At 48.7% G+C, this 27139-nt stretch overlaps 1 long non-coding RNA gene across 2 annotated transcripts; it reads right to left on the bottom strand.

Moving 5' to 3' along the window:
- Positions 1 to 21: 21 nt before the first annotated feature.
- On the bottom strand, positions 22 to 26499 carry LOC119972277. 2 transcript variants are annotated; one of them, XR_005462024.1, is made up of 4 exons: positions 26341 to 26499; positions 25666 to 25713; positions 2722 to 2811; positions 22 to 2093 (listed from the first exon to the last, which is right to left on the bottom strand). It is a non-coding gene; the product is annotated as an uncharacterized LOC119972277 (long non-coding RNA). The 2 variants fall into 2 exon arrangements; XR_005462023.1 differs by having other exon boundaries at positions 22 to 2811.
- Positions 26500 to 27139: the final 640 nt, after the last annotated feature.

Here is a 27139-nt window from a genome sequence, read left to right as displayed (position 1 = left end):
AGTCGACCGGAATGCTGGAAGAATCACAGATCTGCCACATCTCAGTTGGAGCACTGCACCCCGCTGAGTGACATTTAAGCACGTTAGTTAATTTAAAATAATACTTGAATTATTGTTAGATTGAGTTACAATTAACTATATGGCCCTGACACTAGATTTTTACTGTAAAATTAAATGATAAATACTAATCTCTGCCTTCAGGTTTCGTTACTCCTCTACCTAGTTTATTGATAAGTTTTAATTAGATTTATTTTTCAATGTATTGTTTTCAAATTTAACAGATCTCTCCCGACAGATTAACAGTTACAAGCCAGAAGAAGGAAAACAAAACGATAGGGAAAAGGCACCTCCTCCCACTCTGCACCAAATTCCCTCACTGCATCAAATTACTTAATGCACTTTATGTCTGTGTTTATATAGAACTCAGTTAAAAAAGATGATTCACACTATTTACTGAAGAATAATGCAATTCAATACAATTCATACCTTTGGCCACTAATCACGGATATTACTACCACTCAGCAATCAGTGGTGGTAGCAGCTTCAGCCAATCAGACACTAAGATACACAGTAAACTTTTAACTGAAAAACAGGACAATTGGATTGAACCCTTACCTTTCTGATTACCTCACTGCATCAAATTACCAAGTTTCAACCTCACTCTCGCTGTCTCCTCACTCAGGCTGTCTCGACTTCGTTATGTGCAAAGTTTGTTGAGGGGCAAATGCGAAATTGTCCATTTTGGTAGAATAAAAAAACTTATCTAAATGGTGAAGGATTTCAGAGCTCTGAAGCACAGAGGGATCAGGACGTCAGAGTGCATGAATCACAAAGTTATTATGTAGGTATAGCAAGTAATTAGGAAAGCTAATAGAACATTATTGATTCTTGTGAAGGGAATTAAATACAAATGTAGGGAGGTTATGCTTCAGTTGGACAGGGTGTTGGTGAGAGCACATCTGGAGTATTGGTCTCCGAAAAGGAAATATGTAAATGCCTCAGAAGCAGTTCAGAGAAGATTTACTGGACTAATTCCAGGATTGGGCAGGGTGTCTTGCAAGGATAGGCTGGAGAGGTTGGGTTTGCATTCATTTGAGTTTAGAAGAATAAAAGGAGAATTGATCAAAACATTTTAAGGTCCTGAAGGGTCTTGACAGGGTGGATGTGGAGATATTTTCTTTTGTTGGGGAATCTAGAACTAGGAGTCACTGTTTAAAAATAGGGGAGGTCAACGAGATGAGGAGAAACATTTCTCTCAGAAGGTCATCAGCTTTCGTTTAGAGGGTTGCGAGTCAATGGAACTCTTCCACAAAAGTCAGTGAAGCAGAGTTGTGGAATAGTTTTCAGGCAGAGCTAGAAAGGTGCCTACAAAAATAGAGTGATATCTATGGCACAGATAAAAACTGGGCAAAGTACAAAAGGAACCTTCTTGTTCGATATCTGCACAATGTCCTGTGCGCCGGTAGAGCCCGCCTTCTCCCTGCTTTTTGCCACTGACTAAAGACTATAGATCTGCCAATGCACCAAGCAACTCAGTTTGCATTGCCTGCACTGAGGTCCTTAATCTGAACCCTGTACAAGTGACGTGCGACCTTACCCTCCAGGTATTTTGTATCGGAGCTGACCTTTCCCCCCGGCCTGGCTCATGTGTCCAGTGACTCACCACATACTTACCCTACCCTAAACCCACTCCACCCTAAACTCACTCCAAGTGCCAGTGTCTAAGCTAGGGGCAGAGTGTGTTGGGTCAAATGATGGTGCTTTTTTTAATCAAAGCTCTGTTCCTGCTCTTGCACTTGCTCCTGGTCGACTCTGGCACAAATGCATAAGGACAGGACTGAGACAAGGGGAGAATACTAGATGTTCATGGTCACATTATCTGCATTTTTAATTTTGTGGTACCTTTCAGGATAAGGTTGAGGAATGAACAGAAGAGATAAATAAGGCAGCACTCACAAGGTGGCTTCCCGGCACCAGATGCCACTAGCTCCATTACACCCTTGCTCATAATCTCTTCCAGGGAGTTGTGGGTATGTAGCCATCCTGACCCTTCTCCCATCTTCTGTTTTTTCTGTCTCGTGTTTCACCTTCGCCTGCAAGAGGGAATGCATAATGTCACTGATTGTGGGTCACTGTTAGGTGATGCCTGTCATAGCTGGAAGTATGTAGGGGCAGTGAGAGCCATGTACATTCAGCTGGTTCGCTTTGTTAAGTGTGTGCGTGGATGAGATCCTAGACTTGATTTTATGGGGTGCCGTATTCTCACACCCCCATCCAACGAAAGGTAATTCGGGAGCGTGCCCACCAATAGACTGACTTCCCTGTAGCCATTTTACACTGGAAGTAGCATTCATTACCTAAAGTTGAGACTCGGCTCAATAGGCCGAAGGATAGGTGGGCTCCTTGGCACCTCCTGTCAACCGAGAGACAGGTGGGAAGGTGGTGAGAAGGTGACACACTGCATTTTACGAAATTCCTGTTTTTAAACATGCCGGCAGGAGGGGGAAAATTCCAGCCAGTAGTTTCAGGATTTTAGGAACCACGATTGTCAGGGTGTGGTGTTCGCTAAGTAATATGGGTGTGGTGCATTGACCCGTGAGAGGGTGATGTGGGTGTGAGGTGTCAGGTACAGATACATTCACTCATATTGACCATGCAACTGAGGGAAAACTTTCTTCGGCCCTGCTGCCAGGTCCACGGTGTCACACTCCGGACATTTACCACCCTCATCATATGCCCCCCATTCCTTCTCAAATCACGCTGGAAAGCTTTTTCGAACGAAAGGGAAAATCTCAGCAAGTCTGGCAGCATCTGTAGGGAGAGAAAAGAGCTAACGTTTCGAGTCTGATAACACTTTGTCAAAGCTAACAGACAGAGAGAGTGGGAAATATTTATACTGTGGAGTGAGAATGAAAGATGAGTCAAAGCCATAGAAACCCAGGGAAACCGGGTGCTAATAGCCACAGAAACCAAGGGGGAAGAGTGCTAATGGCAGTCCCCAGAGAGGACAAAAGATGTGAAAGGGCAAACAGCAGGGAAACTATCAGAGGATGAACTGTAGGTGTGGGGGGAGGGGAAGGGGGAAGCAAAGAGGAGAAAGGTGCAGGAAAGAAAGAAAATGGTAAAAGACAGTTAAAATGAAATGAAAACAAATGGGTCGAGGTGGGGCTGCTCATTTGAAGTTGTTGAATTCGATGTTCAGGCCGGAAGGCTGTAGCGTGCCTAACCGGAAGATGAGACCTTGTTCCTCCAGTTTGCGTTGCGCTTCACTGGAACATTGCAGCAGGCCAAGAACAGACATATGGGCATGGGAGCAGGGTCGTTTGTTAAAATGGCAAGCAACAGGAAGGTCAGGATCCTGAATGCACACAGACCGAAGATGCTCAGCAAAGCGATCCCCAGTCTGCGTTTGGTCTCTCCAATATCGAGGAGACCACATTATGAAGGCTGGTGGGATCGCCCCCTCCACTCCCTCCCAGACCAAGGATAGAGTCCCCCTTGTTCTCACATTTCATCCCACAAGCCTCCGTATGCAAAGCATAATTCTCCGCCATTTTCGCCAACTCCAGCGTGATGCCAGCACCAAACACATCTTCCCTTCACTCCCTCTGTCAGCATTCCGCAGAGACCGTTCCCTCCGAGACAATCTAGTCCACTCCGCCACCATACCCAGTACCTCTCCCATCACCGATAGCACCTTCCTATGCAATCGCAGAAGGTGTAACACCTGCCCCTTTACCTCTTCCATGCTTAACATTCCAGACCCAAAACACTCATTCCAGGTTAAGCAGCGTTTCACTTGCACCTCTTTCAATCTGGTCTATTGCATTCGCTGCTCCCAATATGGTTATGGCGGGTACAGCAGGGCACTGTTAGGATGTTGACTGTCTGTCCTCTGGGACAAGCCCCCTTTCAGATGCGCCGGTCTGAAAACAATCAGGCAGGATTCTCTGATTCGGAGGTTTAAGTGTTGACGCCGTCGTAAATGTTGTCGCGTTTTAAGACGGCGTCAAGAGGCTCCCAGGATCAGCGATCCTGGGCCCTACAGGGGGCCAGCACAGCACTGGAGCGACTCACGCAGCTCCAGCTGGCAATAGCGGTGACAAACGGGCGCAAATTCGCGCATGCGCGCTAATTGCCTTCTCCGCGCCGGCCCGACACAACATGGCAGAGCGCTACAGGGGCCCGGCGTGGAGTAAAAGAGGTTCCCACCAGGAGAAGCCGGTCCGCCGATCAGTAGGCCCTGATCGCGGGCTAGGCCACGGTGGAGGCCCATTCCGGGGCTGGGGCTGGGGCCCCCTCCCCCCCCCATCAGGACGCGCCCCCACTGAACGGCGAGTCCCGCCAGGTAGGAGCACATGTGAGCGGCGCTGTGGGACTCTGCCAATGCCGGCGGCCACTCGGCCCATCCTGCGCGGAGAGTTGCCCCGGGGGGGGGGGGGGGGGGGGGGCATAGAGCAGCCCCCGACTGGCGCCGCACCGAAGCCAATGGCGCAGATTCTCCAGTGACCGGAGAATCGGTGTCATGTGAATCAAGCCACCCCCCCCCCCCCCCCCCCCGACAATTGCCTGGAGTCAGAGAATCCCGCCCATCTCCTTTAGGTTCTGTGGCAGAATCTGTGAAGTTGTTTGATAAACTTGACAAGCTGCCAATCAGTGCATACAAGATTTTCAACCTTCTCCTTTTGCGGCCTGTTGTTGGTGAGGCCAGTCAAAACTTTCAGGGAAGAAGCAGTGTCTTCTGGAGAGTGCCACCCTTTTGTTCAGTTCTGTTAAGCAGCCAATGAGGTTAAGACCCAGATTACGCTGGACAATATTAAGAAGCATTGTAGCCAAATCTGTGAAGACTTTACGGTATTAAAAGAGCTCCGATGCCAACAGATCTGGGAAAGAGATTTGTGTGAAGGAACAAGTTTTCCCAAAGGTGTGTCAGGGGCTGAGAAGAGCTGAAGAATTAAAGCTTAAGATAGAAACATTTGTAACAAAGCTGCAGAGTCTTTAACAGGAATCAGCCAACTGAAAACTTCTATCTTCCAAGACCAGAGTTGTCTTGTTCTCACAGGGTGGCAAAAGCTCCATCTGATGGTAAAAAGGCAGAAGTGCACCGACTTGAGCATCCTGTGTACAGAATCATCTGGTGGCTGGGGACAAAAACTGCACTGACCTGGAATTCTTGGGTGAAACACCATCTGGTGGTCAAAGGAAGGAATTGCGCCAACCTAAACCTCCTCGAGTAAACCTATTTCCCCAGACACTGCAACAACAGAGTGAAGACTCATCTCAGACCTACCCCTTTAATTCCAGTTTTATTTTATTCCTCGCCAACACTTAACTGGTGTTTGTCTTGCGTGTGTCTGGACAGAGAATGTGACGGGATCTTGGGATAAGGCGGTCTGGTAGACGGTTATCCTGTTATTTCCTTATTATGTTCGTTTTTTCTCCTTTATAGTTGGTTAATGTTTTACTTATAAATCTGGTGTCTGCAATGCGTTGGAGCAGTCAAGGGTTAGATCTTCGGAAAATAAGAATTATTGGTTAATTCACTTTACGTTGGGACTCCTGGGTCTGTGGGACTGGAGTTGACCGCGCACTCGCCCAGGGTGTCGGAACAGCACCACCATAGCAGTCCTGGAATCAGAACCGCATTTCCAGCATTCTCATAAACCTCTCAATGACAGCACAGGTGACAACATGGGCATTAAATTGGTCTCAGGACTCCACACCGGCAACATCAGCCACGGCATCAGCGAGTATCCCTTGTCCCCAAACAGCCAACCCATCATTCTGAGGTGCTCCACGAAGATACAGAGGATCTCAAGAGTGCCCCAGGATGTACCGGTCACGCACACTACGTGGGTAGCAGGCACACACGTGTGCATGATACGGTGGCTGCACACAATCTGAACATTCAGGGAATGCAACTGCTTCATCTTAATAAGGGACACTCCCTGGTGTCCAGGTGCTTGTAAGGCGACATGCATGCCATTCCGGCAAGGGCAGAGAATCCTGCAGCCCGGGTATCTTGGTGGGCCTGGTCTAGCTCATAGGGTGATAAAGTCTGATGCACGGATATATAGGGCATCCGTGACCTCTCGGATGCACCTGTGGGCTGTAGATTGTGAAATGCTGCACAGGTCCCCTCTTGAGCCCTGGAATGAACCAGTGGCATAAAGGTTGAAGGCAGTAGTGACCTTCACGGTCACCACGAGTGGATGACCGCCTCCTCCACAAGGTGCCAAGTCCGTGAGACGTGGCATAGTTGCAGCACTGTCTCTCGCCCGAGACAAGAGTCTTCTGTGGTACATGCTGTCCATCATCTCACTGAATGACCAATGGTGCCTGTACACCTTGGGCCGTCACTGGCCTCCCCTGCTGGGTACCACCTCAGCCTAATGGACGGCCAAGTCTTCAGGGGGTGCAGCTGTCCCGTGCACATGAGGTACTGCCTCCAGCCAGGGTAATCACTGCTGCCTTCTCCTGTCTGGCTGCCCCGCTGTCATTAGTAACGCGAGGGAAACAGCTGTGGGATCAACACCAGAAACCATTTTGGTATCTAAGGAATTGGAGGAGGTGGACCAACAATCAGTTAGGGCTTCCATCGCAGGACCATCAAATCCCACAAGCCTCCCCTACCAGGTCCAAAAAATCCCCCAAGCCTCCCCTACGTGTCCTGCCTTCTCTCAAGCATGCCATCCAGAGAGCCAGTTGTGCTGGCAAACCTTGCTTTGCATACTCACTCTGGCCACATCAGGAGTCCTTAGATCCAAGACCTGTGCCAGGAACATTAGGGAGTCCGAACCTCAGGTGCCCTCCCGAGATGTACATACTTCTCTTTTGGTCGCAAGAGAATCCAGTGCTGATGCCCTGCTCATTAGTCATTGATTGTTGGCAGCTGCCTCTGTGGCGCTGACGCTCCTAACAGGCACACTGTTCAGGCTTCAAAGTTTGCTTGACATGCAGTGCACTAATCGTCATCTGAGAAATGGCAGAAGTGCCATCGAGGTGGCTTGAGAATTGAGAATATTTTGTTTATTAAAAGGTTAACAGTAACAAAGATTTAAACGTCATCTACGTAACATTCCACGTATCACATTAACTATGAAGCAACAAGGAAACATCATTGTTTCATATTGGTAAGCTATATCAGCTCATTTTCACAATAAAAACCAAACACACGGCATCACCCCTCACAGGTTCTTCAACCGGGTCATCAGGTGGCCATTTGGATCAATGACATGCACCAAGTCCTGCAGGAGCGTCTTGCTTCAAACTGGATTGCCTTGACTCATACATTCCCACGTACCTGGTGCTCCAGGATCCAGGTATCTTAGAAAGAAAAAAAAAAAATCGCCCTTCTTTCCAGCTACAGAAAAGGAAGGAAACCGCAACAACAACCCCCAGGCATTTTCAGCCACAAGTGAGAGCAAGCATCAAACACAACCTGTAGCTATGAAGTGCTCTCACAACTAACAAGGCTAATTCTTCCATTGAAATAGCATTCAGCTGTGAAGATAGAGATTGCTCACAGTCAAAGGGAGTGAAATTGACTTTCATGAGATAAGCCACAGCAGAGCTCAGTCTTGGAAGTGTTTGGTAGGATGGACAGGCTGCAGCTGTGGTTGCCCTTGTTATGGATCTCCACAATATTTCAAGATAACTTGAAAGCCTCACAGATGAGTCAACCCCTCAACCCCCGGCCAGAGCGACCCCCAACCTACGCCCCCGCCCACTTTGCCCCTGCCCTCTGACCCCTCCTTAAAGAAGTCTTTTGGAGGCTTGTTTGCTTCTCAAAAATATTAGTCACAGACTTTTACAGCACAGAAAGAATCCCTTCAGGCCATTGTGTCTTTGCCGGCCATCTAACACCCATCTGTTCTAATCCCATTTTACAGCAACTGGCCTGTGGCCTTGTATGCTGTGGCATTTCATTTTTTTTTATATAAAGTATTTCTATTAAGGTTTTGCAGAATTTTTCATAATAAAGCAGTAGTAACAATGATAACAAAACAAACTAGAGTGAACACGAACAGTGTAAAAAGGGAATATACAATAACAATTAAATAGACAATAACAATTAAATAGACATTACCCCATGCGACCCAATCTTCCCACACCATCCCAATGAAGCACTCACCCCCCACCCACGGATTGCTGCTGCTGACATTTAAATTTTTCCCGAGAAAGTCGACGAATGGCTACCACCTCCGAGAGAACCCTAGTGTAGACCCTCTTAAGGCAAACTTTATTTTCTCAAGGCTGAGAAACCCAGCCATGTCGTTAACCCAAGTCTCTACACTTGGGGGCATGAGTCCCTCCACATTAATAAAATCCATCTCCGGGCTACTAGGGAAGCAAAGGCCAAGACGTCGGCCTCTTTTGCCCCCTGAACTCCCGGATCTTCTGACACTCCAAAGATCGCTATCTCTGGACTCGGCACCACCCGTGTGTTAAGCACCTTGGACATTGCCCTCGCGAACCCTTGCCAGAACTCTTAAGCTCTGGGCATGCCCAAAACATGTGGACATGATTTGCAGGGCTGCCCTTGCACCTCATACAACTGTCTTCTACCCCAAAAAACGTGCTCATTCTCGCTGCCGTCATGTGTGCCCGGTGGACCACCTTAAATTGAATGAGACTGAGCCTGGCACATGATGAGGAGGAATTAACCCTGCCCAGGACCTCTGCCCACAGACCCGCTTCCAACTCCTCACCTAGCTTCTCCTCCCACTTGCCCTTGAGCTCCTCCACCGGGGTTTCCTCCGCCTCCTATAGTTCCTGGTAGATATCTGACATCTTCCCCTCCCCCACCCAAGTGCCGGAGACCACCCTGTCCTGCATCCTCAGTGGTGGCAGTGTCGGAAAGGCCACTACCTGTTTTTTCAGGAAGGCTCGTACTTGCAGATAATTAAAGGAGTTTCCTGGCGGCAGATTAAATTTGTCCTCTAGCGCCTTCAAACTGGGAAAGCTTCCGTCTACGAACAGATCTCCCATTCTTCTGATGTCTGCCCTCAGTCAGCTCTGGAACCCACCATCCATCCTACCCGGGACAAACCTGTGGTTGTTGCATATCGGGGTCCAGACAGACGCTCCCTCCACCTTCTTGTACCTCCTCCACTGTCCCCAGATCCGCAGTGTCGCCACCACCACTGGACTTGTGGAATAAGGGGTCAGCGAGAACAGCAAAGGAGCCGTTATGAAAGCTCCCAAAATAGTACCTTTACATGACACCGCCTCCAGCTGCTCCCATGCCGCCCCCTCCCCCCATCGCCCACTTCCGAATCATAGCTATATTGGCCGCCCAGTAGTAGTTGTGAAAGTTCGGCAGCGCCAGCCCACCCCCGACTGCACACCAACAGCGATCTCATGATTCGCGGGGTCTTACTCGGCCACACAAATCCTACTCACCCGTTTAAAAAAGGTCTTTGGGATGAAGATGGAGAGACACTGGAAGACAAACAAAAATCTGGGGAGAACAGTCATTTTCACGGTCTGCACCCTCCCTGCCAGTAACAGCAGGAGCATGTCCCACCTTTTAAAGTCCCCTTCCATTTGTTCTACCAACCGGATCAGGTTGAGCCTATGCAGGGCATCCCATTTCCTGGCCACCTGTATACCCAGGTAACGAAAACTTTTCTCTACCATCCTGCGCGGCAGCTCTTTCAGTCTCTCCTCCTGCCCCTTGGCCTGGATCACAAACAACTCGCTCTTTCCCATGTTCAATTCTTGTGGCCAGAATCTTAGCTAGCAATTTGGCATCCACGTTCAAAAGCGAAATCAGCCTGTATGACCCGCAATGTCCCGGGTCCTTCCCTCGTTTAAGAATGAGTGAGATCAAAGCCTGTGACATTGTTGGGGGGAGGGTTCCTTTCTCTCTTGCCTCATTGAAGGTCTCATCAGGAGTGGGCTCAATATTTCCAAAAATTTCTCATAGATTTCTACCTGGTAACCGTCCGGCCCCAGGGCTTTACCCGATTGCATGCCCTCTATACCCTTGACAATCTCCTCCAATTCAATCGGGCCCCCCAGCCCCTCCACCATGTCCTCTTCCACCCGTGGAAACCTCAACTGGTCCAAAAATTGCCTCATCCCTTCCGCTCCCGTCAGGGGCTCCGACTTGTATAGTTTACTATAGAACTCCTTAAAGACTCCGTTCACCCCCCCTGGATCCAAGACCGTGTTACCCTCCTTATTCTTTACTCCCCTGATTTCCCTGGCCGCCTCCCTCTTTCGCAGTTGGTGTGCCAGCATTCCACTTGCTTTCTCCCCGTACTCAGACTGCCCCCCTTGCCTTCCTCAGCTATGCTACCGCTTTCCCTGGGGTCAGCAGTTCAAACTCCGCCTGCAGACTTCGCCACTCCCTCAGTAGTCCCGTCTCAGGGGCCTCCGCATATCTCCTGTCCACTCGGAGTATCTCCTCCACCAGTCTCTCCCTCTCCGCTCTTTCTCTCTTTTCCCTATGGGATCAAATTTAGATGAGTTCCCCTCTGACAACTGCCTTCAGAGCCTCCCAGACCGTTGCCGCTGCTACCTCACCCGTATCGTTTGTTTCCAGGTAATCCTGGATGTTCCTGCTAATCCACACGCAAACCTCTTTGTCCGCCAGCAGCCCCACATCCAGTCTCCAGAGTGGGCGCTGCCCTCTCTCCTCACTAAGCCGCAGGTCCACCCAGTGCTGGGCATGGTCCAAAACTGTGATTGCTGAGTATTCTGTCCCTACCACCTTTGGGATTAACGCCCTGCTCAAGACAAAGAAGTCTATGCGGGAATAAACCTTATGAATGTGGGAGAACTCCTTCGCTCTCGGCCGCGCAAACCTCCAGGGATCTGGCCCCCCCATCTGCGCCATAAAACCCTTCAGTTCCTTAGCCACTGCTGGTCGCTTCCCTGTCCTGGACTTCGACCGGTCCAGCTCGGGATCAATGACTGTGTTAAAGTCTCTCTTCCCCCCCCCAATGATCAGGTTGTGTGACTCTAAATCCGGGATTTTGCCTAGCATGCATCTCAAATTCCACATCATCCCAATTCGGAGCATAGATGTGCACAAACACCACCCGTACCCCCTCCCACTCACCATTATATACCTGCCCCCCTCATCTGCCACAATTCTCCCAGCCTCGAATGCCACACCCTTACTGATCAGAATTGCTACCCCACTGGTCTTCGAATCCATCCCTTTCTCAATCTCGTGTGATCTACGAGCTTTAAATGTGTCTCCTGAAGCATTGCTACGTCTGCCTTTGACCCCTTTAGATGCGCGCTCTTTTGACCGGCCCATTCAAACCCCTCACATTCCACGTGATCAGCCTGGACGGATGACTAACGCCCCCGCCCCTCCCCCCGCCAACTAGCCATCACCGTTTTTTGGCCAACCTCGAGCCCGCGCCCTTCACTTCCTCGAGCGCCCCCACAGGGAGCCACCGTCCCCGACCCTCAATTGGTACCCCAAAATTGATACCTCCCGTCAACAAAGCAGCATCCCCCACCTCCCCCTCATGACCCAAAACCCCCCGCCAAGCACCAGCTGAGCACTTGCTCACCCCCCACTACGCTCCAGAGAGTCAGCTGAGCCATGCTGACCCCGGCAGTTCCCGCCCCTGGCGCCGATCAGACTGTCGCCTCATTGTCCGGACCCCTCTCCCCACATGAATAAACCAATTAAACTACCTCTTCAGCCCCAGTGAGTAAATAGTAATACAAAACAAAAAATAAACAGAATACACTAACATTGCCCTGTGAGGAGACACTTGTTGAACCAAGGCTCCAACTTCCCTAAAAATCGCACTAAGTACAGTGCTCCATATCTCAACTTTGCCGAAAACACTGCACCCTCCAGCCACCACCACAGCCCTTACAAGCACCCAACATCGTATGCAATCTTATATTAGAAACGGTACCGTGTTACCCAGCCCCACCGCCGCATTCCACCAAAGCTTAACTGTCCTTTAAATTAGAGTCCAGCTTTTCTTGTTTGACAAATGACCATGCCTCGTCCGGCGTCTCAAAATAGTGATGCCGTTCCTTGTACGTGACCCATAGCCTCGCTGGGTGTAGCATCCCAAATTTCACCCACTTGCTGAAGAGAGTCGCCTTCACCCGGTTGAATCCAGCACGCCTCTTGGCCAGCTCCGCACCCAGGTCCTGGTAGATGCATATCACGCTGTTCTCCCACCTGCTGCTCTGTTCTTTTTTTGCCCACCGCAAGACAAGTTCCTTGTCTGAGGAGCAATGAAATCTCACCACCATGGCCCTCGGCGGTTCATTCGCCTTGGGCTTCCTTGCGAGGGCTCTGTGCGCCCCGTCCAGCTCCAGCGGTCGAGGGAATACCCCCGTCCCTATCAGCGTCTCCAGCATCTTGGACACGAATGCTCCCGCATCCAACCCCTCCACACCTTCGGGGAGGTCCACAATTCTCAAGTTGTGTCTCCTGGACCTGTTTTCTAGGTCCTCCAGCCTCTCCTGCCACTTCTTGTGGAGGTCATTCTGCACCTCCACCTTAAGGGCCAATACGAACAACTCGTCCTCATGGTCGGATAGCTTTTTCTCCATCTCCTTAATCGCTTTCCCTTGTGTCGCCTGAGTTGCAATAATTTGGTCTATTGATGCCTTCATCGGGGCCAGCATGTCCATTTTAAGATCAGCAAAGCAGCCCCTAAGGAACTCCTGTTGCTCCTGTGCCCACTGCGCCCATGCACTCTGGTCTATACCGGCCACCATGCCGTGCCTCGGCACCCGCTCCGCACACTTCTGTCTGTTGGGACTTAAACGCTTCACCCAGCCACTCCTGGTCCAGCTATCCATACAACAGAGAGGAAATCCTTCTGACAGTGTTTGCTTCACCAATCTGGCCCAAAAAGTCAGTGCAAACTCCTGAAAAAACGTCCAAGAGTCCGTTCCAGACAGGAGCTGCCGAATGCACGACTTACTCCTCCATGGCCGCCACCAGAAGTCTCGGCACCGCTTCTTCAATGACCTTTGCGAGATCATTTCACAGTTATTCCCTCTGCTGCTCGAATTCAGCTTTAATAAAGGCCATCAAGTCAGTTTGAATCCTTTAAGCTTGTCCTTCCCCCGCCTGCATGCTGGGAGAGGTTTTTGTCTTTGCTGCAGCTCCAGCCAAATCCCTCACTGTTTCTGCCGGGTCTGGTAACCAAGAGACATGCCATTCCTGGGGGAAAGTACTCCTCCAACATTCACCTACATCTTTTCAACAAAATTCCACCCATTGATTAAAAAGAGCTCTTTTCTGTAACCTTGGGCAGGGGCTGCCTTGTATGTGACCACTTACTCCATGGTCCACACCGGAAGTCTGCTGTGGCATTTCAAGTGCTCACCTAAACACATCTTAAATGTTGTGAGGGTTCTAGCCTCTAACACCATGTCAGGCAGTGAATTTGAGATTCCCACCACCCTTGGGGTGAAAAAGTCTTCTTCAAATTCCCTCTAAATTGCATCCTCCTTACCGTAAATCTATGATGTGGAGAAATCAGTGTACACAGGATCTGCTCAGACGAGGAGGAGTGTAACAGACATCTACAGATGCTGAAAGATGCCCTCATACGAACGGGATATGGCGCTAAACTCATCGATCGACAGTTTCAACACACCACAGCAAAAAAAAAAAAACTGCACCGACCTCCTCAGACGACAAACACGGGACACAACCGACAGAGTACCCTTCGTCGTCCAGTACTTCCCTGGAGCGGAGCAACTACGACATCCTCGCAGCCTTCAACACATCATCGATGAAAATGAACATCTTGCCAAGGTCATCCCCACACCCCCACTACTTGCATGCAAACAACCGCGCAACCTTAAACAAACCATTGTTTGCAGCAAACTTCCCAGCCTTTAGAACAGCGACCACAACACTACACAACTCTGCCACGGCAATCTCTGCAAGACATGCCAGATCATCGACATGGGTACCCACCATTGCACGTGAGAACACCACCCACCAGGTATGCGGTACATACTCGTGCGACTCGGCCAAAAGTTGTCTATCTCATACGCTGCAGGAAAGGATGTCCCGAAGCGTGGTACATTGGCAAGGCCATGTAGACGCTGCGACAACGGATGAACGGACATCGCGCGAGGTACATTGGCGAGACCATGCAGATGCTGCAACAACGGATGAACAGACATGACAATCGCCAGGGAGGAATGTTCCCTTACAGTTGGGGATCACTTCAGCAGTCAAGGGCATTCAGCCTCTGATCTCCGGGTAAGCGTTCACCAAGGCAACCTTCCAGGACGCGTGACAATGCAAAAATCGCCGAGCAGAAACTTAGAGCCAAGTTCCGCACACATGAGTACAACCTCAACCAGGACCTTGGATTCATGTCACATTACATTCATCCCCCACCATCTGGCCTGGGCTTGCAAAATTCTACCAACTGTCCTGGCTTGAGACAATTCACACCTCTTTATCCTGGGGTTACTCCCATCTCTGGATCTGTAAGGACTTAATTACCTGCAAATGCTCCCATTCAAAGCATTGTTTTGCATCTTTGACTTTTGTCTCCATAGATGTTTCTGGAACACACCTCTTTATTCACCCGAGAAAGGAGCAGTGCTCCGAAATCTAGTGATTTGAAACAAACCTGTTGGACTTTAACCTGGTGTTGTAACACTTCTTACTGTACCGTTAAATCTATGCCTCCGGCTTTTACCCCTCCATCATGTAGGTGGTAGGATGTTGTGATTCCACCTTACAGATTTTACATTTATCCTTCTCCAGGGTGAATTTGTATGCTGTTCAATGGCAATGTTGTACGTGTTGCTCCTGGTTTTGTAGGTGCTATCCTTATGTTCTGTCAGTTTCTGGTGACGTTGATGTATTACCACTTGTTGATATACTATTACGTTGTCTCACTGATTAGTGATAGTGATCTTTTCTGCTTTTCCAGTTCAGGAATTTGTTGAATACAGACTCTGCTCCTTCTCAGTTGCTTAATGTTTCTGTCTCAATGATGTAGGACCTCGAAGTCTCAGTTTCATCAACCTTTGGGTTACAAGTTGTCATGTTTCGATCCTGTGCATGCACAGTTTATCCCTACAACAACTCAAGCAGAGATTTTACTTGCTTGAAGTTTTGAATTTGATGCGCGATCAATAACCACTGAAACGAAAGAGTAGTCCGAATTGAAGGCTTTAATCTACAAAATGTTTCCCCAGCAGCTCGAGTACAGAAAGAACGATGGCTGCTGGGAAACACGGGTTCTTATACCCCGCCTCATTGGGCGGAGCTACCTTACGTCTTGACCAATGAAAAGGTAACACTTGGGCCAATGAGCAGCGAGCCTTCTCCATCAATGGTAGCTCACATTCCCAGGTACTGTGGTACCTCTAGTCATACTAGCACAGAATTGTTGTTTTATTTCCACTCAAGTCACTTTGCTTGGCAGAGTGATTTCATGTCAGTCGAGGGGTGTGAATTGGACTGACAATATTTAGGTCTTCCTGTCTCTTGGCATTTTGTGAGGGTTCTCTTGACTGTAAATTGTGGCCCCTTTGGACAAAATGGCAACGAGGTGATGATGTTGAATCCAGACTGAGTCTCTTGCTCCACAAAACCGTATAACTTTCAGTTTCAGGTGAAATAGAATTAGAGTAATAATCTTACAACAAATATTATATACCATCTTGACCTGTGAATCACTTCCCATTCTATGCCACGGTCTGAACGTTACTTCAGATGCTATCATCTCCTGGTTATGTATTTATCTACCTCTGGCATATGCTGCAAGTAGATGCCATTTAAAAAAAAAAAGTACTTTATTCCAAACAGATGTAAAAAGCAGTAACATATTTTTAAAAAACACTCCATGGTTTGTACAATTTTTCCCCTTTTTACCCCGGGCCTTTGCTGGGCAATTAGAAAGGCGAAGGCCACAACCCCAGCCCCCTTCCCCTCTAGCAGCTTTAGCACTTACGATACCCCACAGATCGCCACCAGTGTGTCTGGGATATGGGCGTCGCTGGTTAGGCCAGCATTTATTGCCCATCCCTAGTTGCCCTTCAAAAGGTGGTGGCGAGTTGCCTTCTTGAACCACTGCAGTACCTTCAGGTGTAGGCACCGCCACTGTGCTGTTAGGGAGGGAGTGCCAGGATTCTGTCCCAGCTATAATGAAGGAACGGCAATATATTTCCAAGTCAGGGTGGTGAGAGACTTCAAGGGGAATCTCTCGGTAGTGGGGTTCCCAGGTATCTCTGCTCTTGACCTTCTAGATGGCAGTGGTTGTGGAAGGTGCTATCTAAGCAACCTTGGTGATTTACTGCTGTGTATCTTGTAGATGGCAAACAAGGCTGTCACTTCTTTGTCGATGGTGGAGGGTTTGTATGTTTGTGGAAGGAGGGAGCAATCAAGTTTACTGGTTTGTCCTGGATAGTGTTGAGCTTCGAGTGTTGCTGGAGCTGCGCTCATCCAGTCAAGTGGATTGTATTCCATTACATTCTGACTTGGCAAGAGGTCTTCAAACACCAGGTTAAATCACTAGCTTTCGGAGCACAGCTCCTTCATCAGGTGAGTATCAATGGATGTAGATTGTGGGGGAATTCAGCGATGGTAATGCCATTGATTGTCAAGGGACGATGGTTAGATCCTCTCGTAGGAGATGGTCATTGCCTGGCACTTCTGTCATGCAAATGTTACTTGCCACTTGTCGCTCCAAGCCTGGATATTGTCCAGGTATTGCTGCATTTGCACCAGGAGTCATCGTGAATGGTGCTGAACATGTGCAGTAATCCGCAAACATCCCTACTTCTGACCTTATGATGGAAGGCAGGTCATTGATGAAGCAGCGGAAGATGATTGGGCCGAGGACAATACCCCGAGGAACTTCCGCAGTGATGCCTTGGAGTGGAGATGATTGACCTCCAACTACCGCAACCATCTTCCTAGTGCCAGGTATTACTCCAACTAGTGGAGTTTTTTCCCCAATTCCCATTCATTCCAGTTTAGCTAGGGCTCCTTGATACCATACTCGGTCAAATGCTGCCTTGATGTCAAGGGCAGTCACTGACCTCACCACTGGCCTGACCTCCACCCCCACAATCTTAGATAGTGTCCCAAACACCACTTCCCAGTATCTCTCCAGCTTCATGCAATCCTAAAACATGTGCACATGATTCGCCAGCCCTCGCCCACAGTTTTCACACTCATCGGCCTCCATCCAGAAGAGGCCACTCATCCTCGCCCAAGTCATGTGCACCCTACGCGCCACCTTAACCTGGATCAAACTCCTCGTGCAGCAAGAGGTCGAGTTCACCCTCCGAATCGCCTCGCACTATAGCCCCCAATCTATTTCCCCCCCCATTTGATCTTGATCCTCACGACTTGCTCCCCCAACCACCCGTATGTATCCCCAATACTACCCTCCCCCAGCTCATCCAGCAGCTGTTGCTCCAGTAAGGTGCACTCTGGCAACCTGGGAAACGTCCTCCACTCTTTTCGCACAAAACCAGTCACCTGCAACTCAAACCTCTCGCGGAAATCATCCGAGCCTGCAAACTTCCCTTCTGAGTAAATGTCCCTCACACTCTCCAGCCCCACATCCCTTCACTTCCCATCTATCTCCCCTGGGTTAAACCCATGATTCCCGTACAATGGCATCAACACCAACATTCCCTCCAAAGTGTCTCCTCAGTTGATTCCACACCTTAACCGTAGGCTGTACCACCAGGCTCCCCGTATACGCCCAAGAGCTGGAGGCAGCGGAGCTGTCACCATAGCCCTTAGACTAGAACCCATCCAGGACTCCTCCACCATCCTGACCCACTCCACCCCTCAACCATCCCCTCCCTCCACATTTGCCGCCTAATAATAGTGCAGCATGTTCAGGAGCGCCAACCCCCCTTTCTGGCTCTGCCTCTGTAAAAGAGCCCTCTTTGCCCTCAGCACCGTCCCTGCCCATATAAACTCTGAAATCACTGTCTCCAACTTCGTAAGAAGGCCTTAGGGAGAAAGATCGTTGAGGGTCTGGAAAACAAATAGAAACTTTGGCAGTAGTCATCTTTATACCTGCACCCTCCCTGCCAGTGTCAGGTGATGTATTCTATCTCAAAATCCCCCCTAATCTCCTCCACTACTATTATCAAATTCCACTTGTGCATTGTAGCCGGTTCCCTTGTCACTCGAATTCCCAAATAGCTGAACTTTTCCCTAGCTACCTTGAACGGCAACATATCCAAGTTGGTTCCCCCGCCCCGCCGCATTCACTGGAAACACCTCACTCCTCCCGACATTTTTTAAAAACTTAAGAGTACCCAATTCTTCCCCACCCCCCAATTAAGGGGCAATTTAGTGTGGCCAATCCACCTACCCTGCACATTTGAGTTTGTGAAGGCGAGACCCAGGAAGAGAAGGGGAGAATGTGCAAACTCCACACGCAGTGACCCGGATCGAACCCGGGTCCTCGGCGCCATGAGGCAGCAGTGCTAACTACGGTTGTGCTGCCCCCTCTTCCTGACATTTAACTGTAAGCCTATTGTGACAATATTAAAGATTACTTATATACCGAGAGAAGGCCAAAAATCTCTAATATTCCGATGATCCTACCAATTATCTCCAGCAGGTCTGACACAAACAACAGTCTGCAGACGACACCTGGTGCTCCCTGCTCTCCTTCACAAACCCCTGCCACTCCACAGACCCCCTAAGGGCCATTGTCAAAGGCTCAATCACCAACACGAACAACGGTGACAGCGGACACCCGTCTCCTTCCCCTATGCAGTCCAAAACTCTGATCTTATCTAATTTGTACATAGACTTACCACCGGGGCTACATACAACAGACGCACCCATGCCAATCTTCTGGCCAAAACCAACCTCGCCAAAATTTCAAACAAATACATTCACTCCACCCCGTAAGTCTTCTCTGCATCCATAGAAACAATAACGTCTGGCACCTGCCACCCCTGATGGAGTCCTAACCACAAGGAGGCAAGAGAAGAAATTGTGAGGCCTTGACAGAAATCTTTGGATCCTCACTGTCTTCAGCTGATGTCCCGGAGGACTGGAGAATAGCCAATGCTGTTCCTTTGTTCAAGAAGGATAGCGAGGATAATCCAGGGAACTACAGACCGGTGAGCCTTACGTCAGTGGTAGGGAAATTACTGGAGAGAATTCTACGAGACAGGATCTACTCCCATTTGGAAGCAAGTGGACATATTAGTGAGAGGCAGCACGGTTTTGTGAAGGGGAGGTCGTGTCTCATGAACTTGATAGAGTTTTCGAGGATGTCACAAGGATGATTGATGGAAGTAGGGCAGTGGATGGTGTCTATATAGACCTCAGTAAGGCCTTTGACAAGGTCCCTCATGGCAGACTGGTACAAAAGGTGAAGTCACACAGGATCAGAGATGAGCTGGCAAGATGGATACAGAACTGGCAAGGATATAGAAGGCAGAGAGTAGCAATGGAGGGTGTTTCTGATTGGAGGCCTGTGACCAGTGGTGTTCCGCAGGGATGTGCTGGGACCTTTGCTGTTCGTAGTATATATGATTGATTGAGGAAAATGTAACTGGACTGATTAGTAAGTTTGCAGACGATACAAAGGTTGATGAATTTCGGATAGCGATGAGTACTGTCAGAGGATACAGCAGGATTTAGATTGTTTGGAGACTTGGGCGAAGAGATGGCAGATGGAGTTTAATCCGGACAAATGTGAGGTAATGCATTTTGGAAGGTCTAATGCAGGTAGGGAATATACAGTGAATGGTAGAACCCTCAAGAGTATTGACAGTCAGAGATCTAGGTGTACAGGTCCACAGGTCAAGGGGCAACACAGGTGGAGAAGGTAGTCAAGAAGACATACATGTTTGCCTTCATTGGCCAGGGCATTGAGTATAAAAATTGGCCGGAGAATTGAGTACAAAAATTGGCAATCATGTTGTAGCTGTATAGAACCTTAGTTAGGCCACACTTGGAGTATAGTGCTCAATTCTGGTCGCCGTACTACCAGAAGGATGTGGAGGCTTCAGAGAGGGTGCAGAAGAGATTTACCAGGATGTTGCCTAGTATGGAGGGCATTAGTTATGAGGAGAGGTTGAATAAACTTGGTTTGTTCTCACTGGAACCAAGGAGATGGAAGGGCGACCTGATAGAGGTCTACAAAATTATGAGGGGCATAGACAGAGTGGATAGTCAGAGACTCTCCCCCCCCCCCCCCCCCGCAGAGTAGAGGGGTCAATTACTAGGGGGCATAGGTTTAAGGTGCAATGTTTAGAGGAGATGTACAAAGCAAGTTTTTTAAAAAAACAGGGTAGTGGGTGTGGAACTCACTGCCGGAGGTGGTGGTGGAAGCAGGGACATGAACGTAGGACATACAGTGCAGAAGGAGGTAATTCTGCCCATCGAGTCTGCACCGACCCACTTAAGCCCTCACTTCCCCCCGTATCCCTGTAACCCAATAACTCCTCCTAACCTTTTCAGTCACTAAGGTCAATTTAGCATGGCCAACCCACCTAACCTGCATGTCTTTGGACTGTGGGAGGAAACCCACGCAGACATGGGGAGAACGTGCAGACTCCGCACAGACAGTGACCCAGCGGTGAATCGAACCTGGGGCCCTTGTGCTGTGAAGCCACAGTGCTATCCGCTTGTGCTATCGTGCTGCCCACAATAGTGAAGTTTAAGGGGCAGCTTGACAAATACATGAATTAGGTTGGGAATAGAGGGATATGGACCCCTGAAGTGTAGAAGATTTTAGTTTAGACGGGCAGCGTGGTTGGCACAGGCTTGGAGGGCCGAAGGGACAGTTCCTGTGCTGTACTTTTCTTTGATTTTTTTCTATTTAAACAGCCTCCTGATGTTGCTAGTGAGCTGCTAGCCCTTTACAAAACCGGTTTGATTCTTGTGATAAACCACTGTTGCACCTATATTAGGTGATGTATGGTAGGACCTGTACTACATGTACGTCGGTAGCCCCTGCCTGCTAGCTCCGTCCAGTAGGCGGTGTATAAATGTGCGTGTCCTCCATGCTGCAGCCATTTCGCCAGCCGCTGTGTGAGGCCACACATCTTAGAGCGTTAAGTCTCAATTGTATTCAACTCTAGTCTTTGTGCAATTGATCGTGCATCAATCCTCAGCAACCACCCCTGGCACATGCCTCCATCCTCCCCACTGGCAACGTAGCCATCACTTTCACATCTGTATTCAACAACAAAATCGGCTATACAACCCACACTCCCAACGGATCCTTCTTCGGGATTAATGTGATCAATGTCTCTGGGAACTTACCTTTCTCCAACACCCCACTCAACATCCCCAACAAATGTGGCGCCATCTCTGCCAGGAAGCCATCCGGTCCTGGAGACTTCGTTAACTTCATCCCCTAATGCTGTCAATCACCTCAGCCCCAGTGGCTCCTCCAATGTCAGCCTCCTCTCTTCCTCCACCCTTGGAAACTCCAGCCCCTCCAAAAACCGTCCCATATCCTCTTCCTCTCTAAGCAGGCTTTTAAAAAAAATAAATCTTACCAATTCATTTTTTCCAATTAAGGGGCAATTTATCATCTTTGGGTTATGGGGGCGAAACCCACACACACGGGGAGAAGGTGCAAACTCCACACGGACAGTGACTCAGAACCGGGATCGAATCAGGAACCTCAGCTTCTTTTAATATCCTCTGAACACCTTGTTTATCCTCCCTGGCTCTGACACTACCTCCCCTTTCTTTACCTGGACCCTTAGAATTTCCATTGATGTAGCCTGCATCTATAGCTGGTGGGTCAACATACGGCTCGCCTTGTCTCCATATTCATATTGCACCCCCCTCCCCCGCCGCAGCTACCCCACTGCCTTTCTCGTCATCAACCTATCAAACCTCTGCTGCAACCTCTTCCTCTCCGTCAACAGCTCTTCAGTGGGATTCCCAGAGTATCTCCTGTCAACCTTAACTGTCTTATAGAGTGCAACCGTCCCTAGTCCTTCCTTTCCTTGTGAGCCTTGAACAAGATAAGCTCCCCTTGCACCACCACCTTCAACGCCTCCCAGAACATGGCCACCAACACCTTCCCATCCTGATTAGTCTCCACGTGATTCCCAATCGCCGACCTCACCTTCTCGCAAAACCCCTCATCTGCCAAAAGACCTGAATCTAGCCTCCATCCCGGTCTCTACACTTGCCCAGAGCCAAGCCACACCTACGGCCAATACGGCGCATGATCTGTAACCACGACTCCCCCATAATCCACCACACGAACACTGCTTGACTTGCAACAAAAAGCAATTCTCCAGTACACCTTATACACGTGTGAGGAGTACTCCCTCCTCCTCTTTCCCCCCCCCCCCCCCCCCCCCCCCCGGGTTCCTGAGTTTCATAGGTCAACCATTCCCATTCATTCCATAAACTCTCCCAACTCCCTTGCCATCCTCAACCTTCCCATTCACTTGGGGACTTGACCTGGCTACCTTTGGTCCGCAATTAAAATCTCCACCCATAATCAGCTGGATGTGTCCAAGTCCAGGATCGTTCCCAATAAACCCTTCACAAATCCCACATCATCCCAATTTGACGCATATACGTTGACAAGCACCACCAGCGTCCTCTCCAACACCATCACATATCTACCCCCTAGGTCTCACACTTCCTTAGCTCCCACAAACCCTGTCCTATTGTTCGATAAAATGGCCACCTCTCTGCGACTTCGAGTCAAACCCAGAGTGAAATACTTGTCCCATCTATCCCTTCCTCAACCTTATCTGATCCTTCACCCGGAGGTGCATCTCCTGTAAAAGACTTTTCACCGCCACCTTCAAACTCCTCAGGTGGACAAAAACACAGAACCTTTTTAAAATCAGCTAGCTTAACCTTGGTCATTCCATGTTCCCACTCTTAAGCCTCCACCCCCCATCATCCCCCACCAGTTCGACCTCCTTTAATACCACCTTCAATCATGCCCATCCACGATGACCCCTCTCCATCCATGACCACGCTCAAGTCTCCAAATCTGCCACATCGCAACACTAAAAACCTAAACTTCCTTCGGTACAACCTTGGCCCTGTTAAATACAGTACGTCTCTTCTCCAGCTCCGCGCCAATGTCGTGGTATATTCGGACCAGACTCCCCTCCCATTCACAGTCTTGTTTTCCCTGGCCCACCTTAGGATCTTCTCCGTCTCCATGAAGTTCCGCAACTGCACAATCACTGCCCGCGGCGAATCCCCAGCCTTCTGCCCCAAGGACCTGTGGGCCCAGTCCACCTCTGGGGCCTTGCTGAGCATCTTCACCTCCACCAACCCAGCCAGCATCCTGGACATATTTTGTGGCGCTTGTTCCTTCCAGACCCACAATTTGCAGGTTCTGCTGCCAGGACCTATTCTCCTCTCGACTTTTACTCGCAGTGACTTGCATAGATGCCCCAGGATCACCACCTCTGCCTCCAAGGACACGATCCGATCACTCTGGTTGGATGCCATCTCCCACCTTCAGATCGTCTCCCCTTGCACCTCGAGGCACTTCTCTACCTGGTGCACTGATCCTCACAGGAGGTGCTATTGCTCTCTCAATGGACTTTGACCAGTTGCCATGCATCTCCTTCCTTTGCTACTGAAATTCCTCTTTGCGAAGGCCATCATATGTCCCTTATGGGCCTTTCCCACTGGTGATGACCCTCCCCCCTCCCGCACCACAAATCCTTTCCCATTCCTTAGCCACAGTAACTGTTTTTTGCCAGGTCTGGTAGCCAGTAGACACACCAATCTTGGGGAGAACCTTTCCCTCTACACTTTCCACATGACTTTATTGCCAGAGTTACCCCACTAAGAGATATAAAATGCCCAAACCAACACCTTTGAGCCAGAGCTGCCCTGTGTGCGACTGCTCACTCCGTCCGCCACTGGAAGTCAATACCACTCTTTTGATGTCTTTGTAGATGTCTATCAAATATACAGCTGATCTGGTTCTGAGCTTACACTTCTCCATTTCCATGTTGCCTTCATTAATATCCTAGAGAACGTCTTCCTGCATCATTTTGGGGAGGATTATTCTGGACCTCGCAGCCGGACACCATCTTGTAGCAAGATGCAATCTCTTAATATGCCACGACTGATGAATTACTGGCTATGCTTTCTGTATCTTATTGGACCATCCCTGGATCACTTGCTAATAAGAGTATTTGTAACCCTTTGGCTCGTCTCTAATCTAACTCAGTTTTGATGATGTTGCATTCACTAGGTGATGCATCTCTACACTGACATCTTTTATCTCATGGTTTAGTGAGACAAGCTGAAGCTCTTTGCAACTACTTAACCACAGGATGGTAGCATTAACTGTTGTAATGGCATAAAACATGTAGTTAATGTCTTTCCTTTTGTACGTCCCCCTGATTTGGATTGTTCCTGGTTGTTGAATTTCAGTTCACCCGTGTCGTTAACATGACATTGCTCAGTTTCAGAATATCTTTCCTTGGATAACCATTTTATTGTAAATTTTCAGGAAAGATCTTCTAGTATTGTGATGTTCTCCAGGATCAAACTCTTCCCCCCCCCGCGGGCAGCATGTTGAGTGGCAGCAGCCCACCACTGGTCAGCAGTGGGATCGTCCCATCCCACTGCCATTAGTGGAGCTTCCTGTTGTGCGTACTCTCTGCTGCCAGGGAACCCACAGTAGAGTGGGAAATCTTTTCCCCTGCTCACAAAAGGATATAGTTGACCTTTCCTACAACCAAGGGTGCAAGGGTCTTTAGAAAAATATTGAATGTCAGTCCACACTTCAGTTAAACTTCTCAAAAACCTTCATGACATCAGGATCCCAATTAATCATGGCTGGTGTGGTGCTTAGTTGCCGAAACAACCATTCCATTTTCAGTAACACTTCAGGTTTTTTGCCTTTCTCTCTAGTACTAATTTAGGTTGACTTTTCAATCTAATTTAGCATTAAATTAGTTTCAATCTTTTGAATTTTTACTCAGACACCCTGCTGGCACCGTGTTGTGTCTGCTGGTTCCCATAAGTTGGCAACAATCACACTTTGAAACTCAAATCCTGGAGCGTCAGCAAGTATATTTCTTTCAGCTCTCCATGTAGATGGAGATGGTGGACTGCAAGACTTTTACTCACCACGTGACTGCAGTGCAACAGTAGATGTGGCATCCTGGGCTGGGATATAATTCACATAACAATTAGTTCACAGCTCCTTATGAATAATTGGTTATCTAGCATGAGGAGCACCACTACACAAACACGGGGCAAATTGAAGAGGTAAGCCTTCGTGTACCATCACAGCTAGTACAGATTAATTCTAATCCACAGAATTCCTACAGTACAGAAGCAGGCCATTCAGCCCACTGAGTCTGCAGACCCTCCAAAAGAGCACCCTACCCAGGCCCACTCTCTCAGAACCCCATCTAACCTGTACACCTTTTGAATATGAACACCATGGGGCAATTTAGCATGGCCAATCCATCATGTAGCATGCACATCTTTGGACTTTAGAAAGAAACCAGAGGAAACCCACGCAGGCACAGGGTGAACATACAAACTCCAAACATTCAGCCAAGGGCGAAATCAACTACATTAACTACCCCATCAGTTAGATTGAATAGTGTGGGTTCTGCATTGTCTATAGTTATGATAGATGCTTGCAGTGACAGTGCACCCAAAAACCTGATCGTAATTGCAACAATTAACTTACATTCTTATAGAAACAGTAGACTGCAACTCACCAATCTTTAAACTAATTATTGCTGTAGCTGCAGTCACCTCTTCTCAACCTGTAGGACAGTTCAAGTACTTTGTTACACGTCATCGTCACCATTATCATTGATTTGATTTATTGTCACATGTATTAGTACAGTGAAAAGTATTGTTTCTTACATGCTGTACAAACACATACCATACATAGGGAAGGAAGGAGACTGCAGAATAAGTTATAGCAAGGTGTAGAGAAAAGATCAACTTAATACAAGGTCTGTCAATTCAAACCCAATTCAGAAGTCTGGTGACAGTAGGGAAGAAGCTGTTCTTGAGTCAGTTGGTACGCGACTTCAAACTTTGGTATCTTTTTCCTAACAGAAGGTGGAAGAGAGTATGTCCTGGGTGCATGGGGTCCTTAATTATGCTGACTGTCTTTCTGAGGCAGAGGGAATTATAGATAATGGATGAGGCTGGTTTGCGTGATGGGGAGGCTGGTTTGCGTGATGGGGAGGTTGGTTTGCGTGATTTCTACATTATGCCATGAGATTTAAGTTGCTTATCAACGATGATGTGTGTTATTCTAGCCAAGGCGCTTAACGAACAAGCCATCGAGGGCAGGTGGGGGGTGTGAGTTACGCAAGTGAGAAGCGAACGCCTACCACTACCGTACCGGTTTGTGGATAAACCAAGGAATGAAATACAACCTGGACGAGGATGAACAGCAGAGGTTGCTTTGGTTAACTTGCCGTGAGCTTTCCCAACATATTAAGGAGCTGTTCAAGCTCTTGGTCAAGAAATTGGTTCTTCTCGGAGAAAGACTGCGCTACCACCCACCGACCACAGCTACTGACACGCGCCGAACGGCTAGTTTGACAAAAACCGTTTAACGGTCAATTGATCTCGAGGGCGGGAGTTTCCGGTCTCAGGGCGCGCGAGGCCGGAAACTGCGCAGTTTGATTTTTAAGAGAGGCGAGCGTATGGATCCCTCCAACCGCTCCATGGTGAACCACGGTGCTGCAGAGACTGACAGGTGCCAAGCTCAATCCTTTTGCCGTGTGCAGGGGTGCCGGTCCAGCATGGCAGTAGAGATCCAATAATTGGCTTCAGCACCCTGAACCATGGCAGGCAAAAAAAACAAGGTTTGTTCCAAAGTGGATATTTAGGGATCTCAGCTGACATTAGGATCCTTGCTTTTCGATTCCTCATGTGCCATGAAATAATTATAGAAGACACTGGCAAGCTAAATCTTAGATTTAAATCCTTAAATTTTATCACACCCCTCGCTTAGTAATCTGTGTATTCAGTTTAATGCCATGTTTCCCATGGGGAGTACTGACAGATATCCATGATGAATATTGACTGATTCCCATGGGCAATAATAGCAAATCACGGTGGGGTCGGAGCAAATCTGATTCTGTCCTTTATTTGCATTTCACCATTTTTGTCACTCCCCTGTAGGTGACGTCCCTTCAGCTGCTAAGGCCTTAAATGCTGGAATTCCCT

Source organism: Scyliorhinus canicula, chromosome 1 (assembly GCF_902713615.1).
Source record: "Scyliorhinus canicula chromosome 1, sScyCan1.1, whole genome shotgun sequence".
Classification (NCBI taxonomy): Eukaryota; Metazoa; Chordata; class Chondrichthyes; order Carcharhiniformes; family Scyliorhinidae; genus Scyliorhinus; species Scyliorhinus canicula.
This window is presented reverse-complemented; position numbering and strand designations above follow the sequence as displayed.